This window comes from Peromyscus maniculatus, chromosome 23, assembly GCF_049852395.1.
Source record: "Peromyscus maniculatus bairdii isolate BWxNUB_F1_BW_parent chromosome 23, HU_Pman_BW_mat_3.1, whole genome shotgun sequence".
NCBI classification, from domain to species: domain Eukaryota; kingdom Metazoa; phylum Chordata; class Mammalia; order Rodentia; family Cricetidae; genus Peromyscus; species Peromyscus maniculatus.
In genome coordinates, this window is record NC_134874.1 from 52,529,559 (window position 1) to 52,545,075 (window position 15,517).

A 15,517-nucleotide genomic window follows, 5' to 3' on the forward strand; every position below is an offset into this window, starting at 1 on the left:
GGGGGAAGCTCTTCACAGGCCTCTAGTGGACAGGAAGCAGAACTGTTGAAATCTCACATTCAAATGCTTTGGACCTTGGTATGGCCCAGAGAATTAGGCAATCACAGAAATATGTTCTCCGTTGGCATTTAATTTAAAGATCACGGAAATAGCAATGGCTGGAATCAAATTCATATTTGCCTTTGGCAGATCATGACCTGATTGTCAACTTCTGCCTACTCTTTATTTTTGCTTTTATGTGTGGGGATAAGTGTTTTGGTGGCTGTGTATCTCAGATTGTAGCGTGTGGGGGTCAGAGGGTAGCTTGCAGGAGTCAGTTCTGTCCCTCCACCCTGTGGGTCCCAGGGAGGGAGCTCAGGTTTTCAGTCTTGGCAACAAACGCCCCTCCCTCCGAGCCTTGTCTCTGGCTTCATGCAATTATTCATTGAAACAGAGACTTGCGCTAGAGAATCCATATAGATCAATAAAGAGTCTGATTTCACCAAAGCAATTTTATTTTAACTTCACCTTATAGTTTGAAATCAACTGTATTGTTAATTCATTTTGACCAAAAAAAATAAGAAAATCTTCGAGAAGAATTTGAAATGCCTGCTATTTTAATAGATTTGTGGTCTGGTTACAGAACAACCAGTTTAAATGTTTCACCTCAAAAACAAAACAAACAAACAAACAAACAAACAAAAACATAGGCCCTGTCAAGAATTTGTGAAGAATCAGAATGAGGAGATAGCCCCACCCTTCCCCAAAGGCTGAACCCCCCCAGCATGCAGTGCCTTCCCTGAGCGCCCCCCGGCCCTTCCTGCTGCTGAACCTCACTCCCATGGTCCCTTTCCCTGGGTGACCCCACCCTTCCAGCACTCACCCACCCGGCAAAATCCTTCCTAGCCTCACACGTCCAAATCAAGTCTTTTTTTTTTTTCCTTCACAATACCCCGCACACGCACCATACAGTAGTGGATGCTGTTTCACTGTTGTACATTCAAAGCATCATCAAGTTAACTTGTGAAGGGCCTGTGTCTTTGCTGAGGGGCCTTGGACTCCACACACCCTGTTATGGTATATTCTGCCAAGTAATTATCTTCACTGTGTCCTCTGTATCCTGGCGTTTAGGGAAGGTTTCTTTGAAGTTGATTGCTATTCCTTGGAGTGCTTATCCTTGGTAAAATAGTCAGGGAAAGGTGTCACATCTCATCTTTTCTCAAGTGCGTGTGTGTGTGTGTGTGTGTGTGTGTGTGTGTGTGTGTGTGTGTGTGATCTGTGTGCAGGTGCCCTTGGAGGCCAGAAGAGGGCATGGGATCTCCTGGAGCTGGAGTCACAGGCAGTTGTGAGCTGTCTCGGGTGTGTGCTGGGAACTGAACTCAGGTCCTCTGGAAGAGCACAGCTTGAGGGAGAATGCCCAGGTCCTCTGGGAGAGCAGCCAGTGCTCCTAAACCTCCAAGCTGTCTCTCCAGCCCACACGTCCTTAGGGTCAAAGTCTGTGTCTAGCACCCTCATTTTCCCTCGTTCCGTCCTCCTCCACCACCATTCCAAACGTAACGTGATTTTTAAGGGCTTACGTTTAACTGTTTAAACAGCTGTGGTAGTTGTGATTTCAACCACACCTAGAATTTAGAATGGAATGTTTTTTCTTAGTATTGGGGAAGAATAAGGATTTCAAGCAATTCTGCTGCTGATAAAGTTGTTTAGATTATGGAATGCTGGCGCCGGATGCATCAAAGGCCATCCATCCTCTTTATTTTATTTCTATTTTATGTGTTTGCATGCTTGCCTTCATGTAAGCCTGCGTGTGTGCCATATGTGTGCCGAGTGCCTAAGGAGCCCAGAAGAGGGTGTCAGATCCCCCTGAAACTGGAGTTACAGATGGTAGTGAGCAACCATACGGGTGCTGGGAACTGAACCCGGATCCTCTGCGAGAGCAGCCAGTGTTCTTAATCACTGAGCCATCTCGCCAGCCCCTACATGTATTTTCTCACAGCCTTGATGGCTGGAAGACTGAGCTGGGGAATCAAACTTAGAGTTCTGGTGAGGGTCTCCTTCCTGGTCCACGGGCAGCTGCCTTTGCTCTGTAGCCTCACGTGCAAGAGAAGAGAGCGGCTCGTGGTTTCTCTTCGGATGACCCACGTGATGATTGCCCATTTGACCCTGGCTCCGCATGAAGCTGGTGTGTTTCTGATGAGGTCACTCTGGAGAGATCACAGACAGCTAGGTAGAGCAAACATGATAGGAAAGACTCGGTTTTTCAACAGAGCCCATCCTGTGAAAACCAGCTAACCCGAGGGAGGGCTCACTGGTGGATTAGTACACCCCTTCACCTCCACACCTTCGTCTCCCAGTGCTACCCTGGGGATCAAGTTTCAAACAAATGAAGTTTGGAGAACACTGGATCAGATCATAGCAGATAGCCTGAGCAGCTGTCCAACTGGAAATTCATAGATCCAGTAAGCTACATATTTACACTTAACCCAGAAAGACATGTTTAAGAGAAATGGACAGACAGGATGGTGTTTTACATTTACGTACAGTGTATTACTGTCCACAGAACTGTTGATTTCTGAAGGAGCAGAGTTACAATCAAGCTAGATCCATTACAGCTTTCCTTAGTCTGAGGTGATACTGGTGTTAGGGATGGCCCTGTGACTCTTCTGAACAATGAAAACTAGAAGTGACTGAGTTCACGTTCAGGCAGAGGATCTAAGAGCCTGTGTGTGACTGTCCTGTCCCATTCCCACTCCTGTGGAGGCTGCTAAGATGAAGTCTCCTTCCACCACCATAGGAGGCTAGGAAGAAATGAAGACACATTAGTGTCTCTCACTCTGACTATTGAAGCAATGGTATCCAGAACAAATGGGAATTTCCCCAGGAATTTCCTGATGGGAGAAGAAAAAGGCCTCAGCCAGAGGGGGACTTACCTTCCTGAAATGGATTTCACACAGGATGAGACTGGAGCCCAGATAAGGATGGGTCAGTGGTGACGGGACCACACCGTCACAGTGGTGACCGAAACCACTCAGATGTACTTATCCTTGGACTCTGTTTAAACTGTGGTCTCACTCCAGGATGGACTTGAGGGATGCTCTGAATTTCTTTGTCAGTTTTCCCAGTGCGATCACATTGAATAAGTCTCCCCTTTTTCTGCTGTCTACTTTTAATTTAGCTCTTTTAATTGACCCATTGAGGCTAGGTGGCTGAAGCTGACTTGGGCACAGGTTGTAACCCCCAAGTCTTTCCAAGTTTGATAACACTATGACACTATGAAGGACTAAGATGGACCAAGCTCTACTGTAGCTGTTTCTAAGATCTAAGTCAGAGAAAGAAGATACAATAGAAGTCTGTAAAAACTGATATGAAAACCTAGAAAGATCCCAGCATTATCTCCACCCCAGGAACAAACAATATTTCCTATCTATGATTCCACCCACAGTTTCTGAGTTATGTTCAGACAACTGGTCAACCAACTTCCTCTGCTTTAGCGCCTTATATGTTATTATACGTAAGTGTTAACTTTCCTCTCCTTACCAGGAACCCAAATGTACTTTGGATCCTAGAGTGGGAAAATGTGATGGATTCAACCAAGCCTATGCAGGGCATTTTGGCTCCGCTGTCTCTATGGACATCGCTGAGCAGATTTGAAATCTAGAAAACTCTTAACTCTAAGGAAAATACTGGTCCACAATTAGTGACCATCCCATATCCCCAGGCGCTCTTCGAAGTACGTAGATGTGTGAACTCATTCATTCCTACTTACATGACGTAAGTGTTACTGCTCTCCCCGCTTTCCAGGAGATACTCGGGGAACGTTGCCCACAGTGGTGAAGGCCAGATAGGAGCACAGGCAGTGAGGCCGAGAGCCACACTTGGAACTTCTCTAGATAGGGTTTTGAAAGACACACACCACAGATGAGCTCCTGAAATGTCTCCAGGTTGTCTTCACCTTTGTTTTATGATAGCAACCTGAAGCACCACAGCGGAGGAGGCAGAGGCAGAGCTCAGTGTTGCCAGGCACTGTCTGAACTTCTGTCCTCAGATAACTTTCGGTGTCTTGCTCCAGACTCTCAGGCCTGCCAGTAAGTGCTGGGTAATCGAGGACGAGCTGGATGACTTCCACCAAGCTTTTTTTTTTTTAAAGCTATCAGATCTGAACTTAATTAATCTATGGTCTGTTTTCAGAAATGAAATTCTCTAGTACTCCGACGTAGAAAATGGTTTCCTATCCCCTATTTCCTATGAAAGTTATTGTATTTACCAATCATTTAATTTATCAGTGTTTCACAGGCCAGTGACCAACATGAAATTAATCCCCATCTCAGGAAGAGTCAGCCTGGGAACAAGGAACAAATTATAGCAGATCGACAAGGGGCTGTGTTTCTTTAGAGTACCAAAGGCATTTTCTCTGTGATGTTATCCACTACTAAAGAGGAGAGCTGAACATTCTGCTGGTTGCTAAGAATTTCAACTGGCTGAGAATTTTTAGGGCCTTGCTATTTATGTAGGGAGACAGCACAGACGGCTGCCTTCTTCTTTCCTTATCTTTAATACAGATCTGTGAAGACCCGGGAAGCAGGAACACTATAGGAAAGAACAGAAAAAGGACCAGAAAAGGGCAGCGGAAAATGCCCTGGAAATGTTCTGCATCTGTTAATATAATGGGCTGGCTCCCTCTACACAAATGTGATGCTCTTGTGAGGTTTACAGCCTGGAACCCAGAAGGGTCTGGTCTTTGATTTCCATCTTGCAATCACTTAAAATTTTTATTAGTTGCAGCAAAATACAGGTAACAGAAAATCATCTCCACCATATTCTCGTAAAGATTGAGTTTTATTTGATTTGTGTGTAAGTCTGTGCAGCATGTGCATGCAGTGCTCATGAAGGCCGGGGAGGGAGTTGGATCCCTGGGAACTGGAGTTACAGATGGTTGTGAGCTACCACGTGGGTGCTGCGAACTGAAGCCAGGTCCTCTGCAAGAGCAGCCAGTGCTCTTAACTGCGGAGCCAGCTCTCCGGCTCCAACCCCAGCATGTCTAACTGTGCTTTTCACACATTCTTGTGCAAGAGTCTCCAGAACTCTTCGTCTTGCAAACCTGAAATTCTGTACCCATCAAACAACTTCCCATTTCCCAGTCTCCTGAGCACCCGGCCACCGCTGTTTACCTTCCTGTGAGTCGGTGACTCCAGGCACTCGCTGTGAGTGCTCTTCATGTTACAGCGTGGCCAGGATGGCTTTGCTGTTCACAGCTGAATAAGGAGATGGGGACACGGCTCTCAGCACGTGAGAGGTCAAAGCTAAGGAACAGCTCGTTCCCTTGCTGATAGTTTCTGAGATCATAATTTTCTCAAAAAAGATGCATTAAGGAATTTAATAGGAGACTGGAGAGCTGGCTCAGTGGTTAAGAGCACTGGCTGTTCTTGCAGAGGACCGGGGTTCTATTCCCAGCACTCACGTGGCAGCTCACAGTGGTCTGTAACTCCTGTTTTAGGTGATCCAGCACTCCCTTCTGGCCTTCACGGTGCATACCCGGTGCACTTACATAACATAGGCAGAACACTCAGACACGTAAAATAGAAATAAGTAAATCTTTTTTTAAAATTTGTATAATTTTAATAATTTATTAATTTAATAATTTAATATAGTATAATTTATAATTATATTGATCGATACATACAGGTTTATTTATTTTCACTAGATTGTTTCCCATTAACAATGCAGAGACAGCACCCGCCTCGTTTTTTTGTCAGAGGGTACATCTTGGCTTGCATGGCCCAGTGACCGAGGCCAGCAGTGAGGGCACAGTCTTTCTCAGCTTGCAAAGCTGTGAGCCTGGGTCTCTTGTGAGTGTCACTGTCTGGTTCCACGTATACAGAGGTGTCACAGAAGTCGTCTGGCTTCTTGCTTGGAAATGAAGACTCTGGTCTTTGCTTAGATTGATGCATAAAACGTTTGGATGTGTGCTGCAAAGGAGCCAAGCCGTGGAGACTGGAGGCTCTCATACCCCGAGCGACGCGAATGATGGAAGTGGGGAGGTCACCAGCTTGCCTTCCTCTGTACCTGGCTCCTTAAGTGGCGAGGCACTATCCAACTTGCAGATGTCATCAGAAACAGTGACCCGGGTCTATAGCAGAGAGCTTTTCCGATTTCAAAGGCCACAGGCTAGGCGGAGAGTGGTCAAATATAATCAGCCACATTCTTGGCCCTAAAAAGCTATGTGCTCCAGCCCTGGTGGCTGGTGCATGTGTGATTTAGTAGGAGAAATGATAGTCTAACTCTTAATTAAGACAGTTGGAGGTGGGGGGGATGCCTCTTCTTCCCATAGTCTTCCCCTCTAATAACTCTTAAATTGTATCTGATGTATGTGCTAGCCATGTCTCCTCCCCATGATGAAACTGACCCCAACTGTGATGGGCACTGTGAGGTCATGGCTTAACCTCTGCATCCATGGTTCAAAAGTAAAGTGCCCATAAGGTCTGGTTCTACAAGTAAATAATTCACAAAGTGAAAGAATAGGTAGGATGCCATAGATGGCTACTTTGACTAGGCTAAGGATTGGAATAGATGAACCCTTGCTGGCTTTGAAGCAGTAAAGTAAACATTAGCTGTAGTAGTTGGTTCTCCATTACTGTCGTGAAATACCAGAGATGGTCGGCTTACAAAGAAAAAAGGTTGCTTTTTGTCTCACAGCCTTGGAAGTTTCTCTTCAGGTAGATCCACTGCTTTTGGAGCAAGCTGCTCTCCTCATGACATGTGAGAGGCACAAAAGAGAAAGAGGAAAGGACCAGAGCCACAGCATCACCTTCAAAGGTGTGTCCCCAATGATGTAACTTCCTCCAACTAGGCCACACCTCTCAAAAGTACCATCATCTCCCAGTAGTGCTACCAGATAAAATCGAAACTTTAATATGCAAATCTTTGGGGACACTGATCCAAACCACGTCTAGTGGAGCTAGGACAGACTGGGACAAACAGATCATGCCTTGAGCCTGGGAATCCAAGCAAGAGTCTGTGCTCAGACCAGCAGGTGCAGCTCTGAGGGTCCTTTTCTTTCCCAGCACACTCCCTGCGCAACTGTATCCCCTTCCCATTCACCTCTGAGCTGGGCAAAGTGTTTTCATGTTCTGATGAACAATGCTGCTTTGCAAGAAGCCATAATAGTTTGTGTGCCTTAAGGGAAAAGTCCACAGTTGAAACCTAATGCATCCAAAAGGATTTCCAGTGGTCTTGTTTCCCTGCAAATGAAGCTCTGCCCTGCTGGAGGTTCCTACTTCTCAGAGCAAGTCGCTGACCCTGACTGACTGCTAGGGCCACCTTGGGACTCAGTACCTCTGCAGTGTTTAGAAGCAACAGCTCATATTAAAAGTTTGCCAACTTCCTGGCCTTAGCCATTGTAATAGGAGAAAGGAGTGTGTGTAAAGTCATGGAAAAGGCTTGCGGTGAGTTCTGAAGTCGCCGAAGGGTCGTGGGAGTGTGCAGATGTTGCTGTCACTCAGCGCTGATGCTCTGCCTTTGAACTGCTGGAGCATTACAGGAGAGAAGTTAATCTTCTGTGGCCAGTGCAGCTTGCCTGTGCTGATAAGTGTGATTAACAGCGCTAAAGTCAAATACATTAGCAAATGCCTTATAGCTGCCAGGAATGCTCACGGCCACCCACGCTTCACAGCTAAATAAGAAACACAAGTTTCAGGAGCCTGGGATTCCTAGATCCATTGTATGTACATGCCTCCAACTTTGATTTTCAAGTTGGTTTCAATCAAGTCAGGGAGCGCTATTGTTAGAAAGCAGCCAAATATAAACCCCAAAGTGAGGAATGTGCTTTTTTGTTTATGAGATTCTAAAAAAAAAAAAAAAAAAAAAAAAAAAAAAAAAAATGTTTTGCTCAAGTTTCAGAATCTTTTATGGGATCTGCAGGCTCCTCCAAATTTAAAGGTGAATTTTTAAAAATCTAGAGACTTCTTTGCACAATCCAGTGCTTGAGGCTAACCCTGAACCAGAAGTCAAAAGTCAAGGGTTCTTAGGAAATCGGGTGAAGCAATAAGTTGGTCAGTGTTCCCAACAGTGGAAAGGGCCTGGCTTGCACAGGGAACATCCTGTGTCACGTGATCAGAGGCTTTGTTCCTTCTTAACTGAATGAAGCTTTGTTGTTGGGGTCTATTAGCATGTTAATTAGAGCGGACCCCGGGCTTGGTGTCATAGCAGGAATTCGGAATTTCTCTGCCCAATATAAACGATATCACAAGTGAAATCTCAAAAGAATATAAAATCTGATCCTGGCAAGTCCTGGGTCACTAGGCAGTAGGGGTGATGAGGACCAGACAGGGTTAGAACTGGGGTAAGCATACCTGAAGGAAAGGGTGCAGACTTCAGGAGGGGATGATCCTGTCCTGTTGCCACAAACACTGTGCATGACACTACCTTGCCCAGGCAGGGAAACTACACTTTCTGCCTCACTGTGGACTTTCCCTGGCTGGGTGGCTGAATGCCAGAGCTTCAAGTGCGTTCCCTACTATGAGGCAATAGAAACAAAAAGCCAGCTCTGTGGAGCACCAGATTTGTGAAAGAGGCATTGACTTGATGGACAGGCTCTCTCTTTTTAAATCATATATAATTTGGGGCCTTTTGAACTGGAAAAATATATTTAATTTAATTTCATGTGTAATGAGTGTTTGTGTGTGTGTGTATGCATGTGCATCACCTGCATGCAATGCCTAAGGAGGCCAGAAGAGAGCATCAGATCCCTTGGAACTGGAGTTACAGACAGTTGTGAGCCATCAAGCGGGAACTGGGAGCCCAACACAGGTCCTCTGGAAGAGCAGCCAGTGTTCTTAACTGCTGAGCCATCTCTCCAGCCCCACGAAATCATTCCTGCACCACAGTATTTCATTTCTCACTTTCCTTACATACTGGCTAGTTTACAAGCCAGAGTCATGTGGGAAGGAGAAACCTCAGTTGAGAAAATACCCCCATAAGATTGGCCTATGGTGTGTTTTTTTGATTAATGGCTGATGGGAGGGTCCAGCCCACTGTGGGCAGAGTTACCTCTGGGCAAGTGGTCCTGGATTGTCTGAGAAAGCATGCTAAGCAAGGCATGGGAGCAAGCCAGTAAGCAGCGCTCCTCCATGGCCTCTGCATCAGCTCCTGCCTCCAGGTCCCTGCCCTGTCTTCCCTCAGTGATGGATTTAAAAGCTATAAGATGAAATAAACCCTTTCTTCCCCAAGTTGTTTTTTTGTCATGGCATTTTATCACGGCAATAGAAAGCTCACTAAGACACCATGCCATTTCCCAAAGCAGTTGACTTACAATTGACAAAGTTATTTTTGCAGTTCTCTCCTTTCTTCTTAGTTAATATAAGCCAGCCTGTGGAACTTTACACATATCACAGTAGAAAGCATGTGTGTCCAATGAAACGTCCTGCAGAGACACAGAACAGTGCTGACTTTCTAAACCATACCTGCTACAGAATGAGGCCCTACCACACAGCCTCCATGTACAGCTGCAGTTACTCCCCAGTTCATTCCAGGACCCTCCGACAGCAGATGTGCACTTCTGATTTTCCTTATGGACTCTTCTGAGAAAAGGGAAATTTGGAAATCATAGTCTGTAATGCAAATAGCCAAATGCATCACCTTGATTCACCTCAAAATAAGAACACAGTGGGGATAAGGAGAGATGGTTTTACAAACCTTTCCATTGTATGTGGGGGACAGGAGAGCTGGAAGAGGTGAGCTCACCTGTGTGCACACATGTGTATGTGCACACTGGCACAGCGGCTGGCGATGAGCACCCTTCTTTATTTTTCTTCATCTTGCTTTCTGAGACAGGGTCTCTCACTGAACCCAGAGCCAGCCATGTTGAATAGCCCAGCTACACAGCAAGAGCCCAGAATCCTCCGGTGCCTGCCTGCACCATCCCCCAAACCATTACTGGTGTTACAGGTGTGTGCCACTGTGCCTACCTTCTATGTGGGTGCTGGGATCCGAACTCGGGTCCTCATGATTGCAGGGCATGCGCTTTTCCTACTGGGCCACATCCCCAGCCACTAAACTTTCCCTCTTAAGTAACGCTTTAAGCAAAGTGATTTTTTTTTTTTAATTTTGCAGAACAGTCTTCTTTTTTACCCCCAAAACAAAGAAATTTAGTAATAGGGAGAGCAGACTAGCTTGTTTTATGAGTTGAAGAATGCAAAACATGGGCACTGGGGATCGAGGGAGCTGGTGTTTTGAGCACCCTGTTGTCATGGCTTTACTTGGTTCTGAACACTCCCTGAAACACGTGGCCACTGAAGTGGGTATGGGAATACATGGTTCTGAGTGACCACTGAAGTGTGTATGGGAATACATGGTTCTGAGGTCCCGAGAACCACAAGCTGCAACCCGAAGATGGCGTCCGTGACCCCGGAGACTATGGAAAGTCCCTGAGCCCTCCTATGCGCTCCCACCCTGCTGCCCTTCCTGCAGGACCCATGGAAATGAGCATGTCGGTGCTTGCCTGGGGTGCGACTCAGCATCCAGCTGTCTAAGTTCGGTGTCTCCGTACCATTAGCAAGGATGGCGCGGCGACAGTGGAAGATGCTGTGGGATGGCAATGCAGGCAGGGGCGGTCTGTCGCCTTCGGAAAATGAATGGACTGACCAGTACTTGTGTATGAGTCCGTGTATTTCCTCACTCACTGTCTGCTCCGTGAGGATGTGCTCCCCTGTAGGAGAGGAACAGAGTGTTAGGTTACCAGCTGGCATCCTACCGAGGGGAGGTACAGGTCTGCTCTGATGGCACCGGGGAGCAGCACTGCCCCCCTTGGCCTGGCTCAGGACCCACACTTCAGACTAGACGCTCAGCACCCTGGGATCCGAGCCATGAGCCCGCCTGTTTGCTCCGAGATGTGTTGTTAAATAAACAGAGTAAGGATGAGAACAGTACGGAACACAGATCCTGTTAGGGTGGGAAAGAATTCTCTCATGGGCATGTAACATGGCTGCATATGTGGGAATGTGCATAGATGTGTACATTTTACATTCATAAAATATGTGTGCTTGTGTGGGATGTCCAGAGTGAGCTGTGTGTCTACATGTAACAAATTCAGGACACACCAAACTCCTTCAGGGAGGAAAATGGAATTGGTAATTGTAAATAATAAAAATGGGCTGTTAAATTTTTAGTCTGTATTCTGTAGTGTTGAGGCTTTCCAATAAGCATTATTTTAACATGTTGAGTATTGTGTATACTATTTTTATTTTAAAACAGTTTAAATAAATATTTAAAGGTTATTTTTATTTATTTTCAAATGTTCATTGAAGATAAAAAAAAAAACAATTTGTTAAAAATGAACAAATCAGCCAGGCGATGATGGCGTAAGCCTTTAATCCCAGCACTCAGGAGGCAGAGGCAGGCAGATCTTTGTGAGTTTGAGGCCAGCCTGGTCTACAGAGCAAGATCCAGGAAAGGTGCAAAGCTACACAGAGAAACCCTGGCTTGGGGGGGGGGGGGAGAACAAATCTATCCTATATGAAAACTATATCTTTACATTTAAATATATCCATAGACTATAACATCAATGTATAATATGTTTCTAGGTTTTGTTTTATTTCTGATTCATGAATTACTTGCTTAGCATCTAAAAATCCAGTTGGGATTAAATTAACACCTTCCTTTGGGGTCTCTGGCAAAGCCAAATGGAGTTTTTCCTGGCTTTCTTCGGTGCCCTGGGGGATCCGTGCCCTTTCTGTCTTCAGGAGTGAGCTAACGTGATACTGCTGCTCACACCCAGCTGCCCAGGAAGAAGTGGTAAGGGTCAGCTGTCCCCTCCCGAACCTCACAACCAAATCACATGGGCTCCAAACAGGACCAAATCCCTCCAGACACAGAGATCTCGCTCTATAGCATAGGCTGGCCTAGAACCCACTTTGTAGCCCAGGCTGCCCTGAAACTAACTCACCTTAAAGCGTTTGCTGGTTTGAAGCCTGTGGCAATCCTGCCTCGGCTTCCCATGAGCTGCCATGCCCAGGCTGATACAGACATTCCTTAAGCAAGAGGGAGTGCGGATGTAGCTCAGGATCAGACCACATGAGGTCTGGACTCGATCACCAGCACTGGTAAATTCGTAAATAAACACATACCAGTCAGTTCCTATGAACTGTGTGCGGGCTTGGAGATGCCCCAGCTGTTCACTTTTCTTTCAGATGCTTCAGCCACAGCTGGAGGCAGACACAAGATGCCAGTGGCCGATTCTGTGACCCTGGTGAGACGCATCAGGCAAGCAGAGCCCCTTGGACCTCAGGGCTGGCCAGAGACCATTAAGAGATTTAGACAAGATCTTGATGGTGATCGCCAGACAGGCAAAGGCTTCACCAAGACTTTTACATTACGATGCTTTTAGCCAGTCATTATTTTTGAATACTCCAGTTCTGCTCAGCACACGATCAGTAGTCAAGCCTTCCACCAATCAAAACCTGTTTCTGAAGCTCAGAATTCTGGCTGTGGGGTGGGAGACTGTTGACAGAGAGGTGGTAATGGCAATGCTGGTGGCACCCCACTCTGGAGTACAGACTCCATCTGTAAAATGAGTCGCAAACTTGGAATGCTTGGTTAGATGCGCTCCGCGCTCTAATTGAGACTAAACAATGGGACATTGCAGGTGCCCAGGCACTTGGAGATCAAGTACTGCAGTCAGCTGGTCCTGCCGAGAACTCTCAGGTTCTTAAAAATTATAGCTTGAATCAAATTCAGTCTTTCTGGTCCTAAGGGGTGTTTCCAAGATGCCGCCAATGATGTGATGAACAGCAGGTATTGGATGTGTAGACCAAGCTCTGTTGCAAGCATTTTCCATTTGGTGACCCACTTAACATGGGCAGCAGCCCTACCAGGGCCGAGTTATTATCCACTAATGAAGAGAGATCACAGGTCACTTGTTCAGTGTCACAGGGCTTGCCTTGTTTCCTGTATCTTTCTGTGTCTCTGCCTCAGTCCCTCCTTCCGGATTGTCCTTGCATGTGAAGTACACAGATGCTTTCTGGATTCTCCTGCTCCCCATCAGAGTTCCTGTCCCTCCTGGAAGTCCACTCTGCTCTCCGTCTGTCCCTCAGTGTCCTCATATCTTTCTTTTGGATGACAGCACTTTAACATCCATAACCCAAACATCCAAAATCTGAAAGTTTTTGAGTGCCACTATCATATCCTAAGTAGAAAGTTCCATACCACGAAACTTTGTCTCCCGCACAAAATTATCAAAAGTATTACGTAAAAATACAGGCCACATGTATAATGCATACATGAGACGTAAATGAAATTTGTGTTTAGACTTGGATCCCATCCCCAGAATATCTCCTTAGATATATAAACATATACAAATATATTAACACACACACACACACACACACTCTAAAATCTGAAATAGCACTTGCCTCAGATAGTGCATATTGCATATGTCCTTGTGAACTGGATGTTATAGAGAGCTGGAGGAACCCATCCTCTGTAGTGAGTAGTATGCGTGCTTTGTACATTATAACAGTAAAGAGGTATCTCTTGGAACACTCTCTTATCCCAGATTAGAATAGCCCTTCAGATTAGGAGCAAGAGATCGCACATTTGAAGTCCTGATAAAGATAGATGGGGAGCTTCCCAAGGTCTTTAGACAAGAACACAGGATAGGCAGTGAGGTACCACACAGGGTAGGCAGTAGTCACCTCTCGTCTCCTCTACTTTCTCTTCTCCGGGAGTACACAGCTGCCCAGATTGCCAGCCCACAGCCCTCATGTAGGAGGGACCCCTTAACTCAGAAACTCGCTTCTTGCTAGCCACAGCAAGCAAGGGCTTGCAACACCATTTAGGGACATTTACCCAAAAGGTCCATGTGTTTTCATTCAAGGGATGTTTACAAACACCCTGGTTCTTGACTCAGCCCCTTGTCAGCTGGATGACTTTCTCCAAGAGGAAGTGGGAAAGGGGAGGGGTTGGGGCGAGGAGACAGTTGGATCAGATCAGGGATCTGGGGACAAGTCTGTCCTCTTTCTTTCCAGTGAAGAAGCCGTTCTGCGTTCAGATCCCCACCCACATCTGAGGAATCTGCAAGGACCCTCAGACAGTCTGAACCCTGCAGTAGCTGATATTCCAGCTTCAAGCCAGGGTCCTCACAGTCATCCTCACTCCAACGCTTGAAGCCAGAAACCCTTATGAACCCATTGTTTAGTCCTCCATTCACGGTTGTGTGTCTCTGCCCATAATGGGCTCGCCAGACAAATGACAGTCGCTCCCGGATTCCACAGGGTGAGGTTGAAGAGAAACTGAGGTACCTTAATTTTACAGCTCAGGGACAGGGAGATAGCTCAGTTGTTAAAGTACTGGCCTTGAGAGGGTGAGGACCCGAGTTCAAATCCCAGAACCCACATCAAAGTATCTGGGTGTGGTATCCCTTTTTAATCCCAGCACTGGGAAGGTAGAGACAGGTGGATCCCTGAGACCTATTAGCCAGCTAGCCTAGCCTACTCGGGAGATTCCAGGCTAATGAGACTTTTTCTCAAAAAAACAAAAACAAAAAAGTGGACAGAGCCCAAGAAACAGCACCCGTGGTTGTCCCCGCCAGAGTACACACATGCATGCCCTAAGTTCACTGTGAACTGTTCTCTGTGGCCTGCGTTTGCTGTATAGTCTCTCCCTGTAGACTTCAAATATTGAGACCTGACATTATTCTCAGAACCCTTTGATCTTTCCCTCTCCTTATCATGGCCTGTGATATTTAGTTTGCTACCGTCCTCCACCAGATGAAATGTTTATATTGATTTAATATTCTCTTATTGGGAAAGGACGACGTGAAAGTTGAATTGCAACAAGAAAGCACTCCGTCATCGTCGTTTAATCTTGCAGTTGCCTGTGTGATCACTGGCGATGACTTCATGCCTTTCATGTTCCCAGACACAGAGAACTAAGACTGAGACTCCATAGCCCACTGGTGTGCTCTTCCCTGGGGAAGACTACTTACGGCTCCGGCGTTCTTCAGCCGCCTCTAGTGCTGTCGAGGGTGGAGGCCCTGCCTTCCACGTTAACGTGTCTGCTGTTGTTGTTGCTGTCGTGTTTTGGCCCATGGTTAGGCAGCCGTGTTGATGAGACGTTGTGGGTGCACCTTCTGACATGACTAGGAGGCCCTCTCACAACGAACCCCCTGTTCTCCGGCTCTTGCAGTCTTTCTGACCCCTCTTCCACGATTCCTCCGCCTTAGGTGAGGAAGATGTGTTGTAGCTGTGTCTCCGTTGGTACTTACCCAATCAATACCAAATGGTCAGCCTAGACAGACAAAGGACATTATACCAGCAGAGCAGCTGTTCTAGTGTGTTTAGGAATACACACACACACACACACACACACACACACACACACACACAAATGTAACAATTAAGGAAAAAGAGACCATGAATTTGAAAGAGACCATGAAGGTTTAGGAGAGAGGAAAGGGAAAGAGAAAATTAGATTATAATCCCAAAACAGAAGTTTTTTGTTTTTGTTTTGAAAAAAAAAAAAAAAAAAAAAACTAACTCAAGTTTTC

The 15,517-nt window shown here is 46.1% G+C and overlaps 1 protein-coding gene across 4 annotated transcripts in view; it reads left to right on the forward strand.

Moving 5' to 3' along the window:
• The window catches only part of Stard13 (StAR related lipid transfer domain containing 13), a 214,641-nt gene that overhangs the window by 95,158 nt on the left and 103,966 nt on the right, over nucleotides 1-15,517 (forward strand). The window lies entirely within an intron of this gene.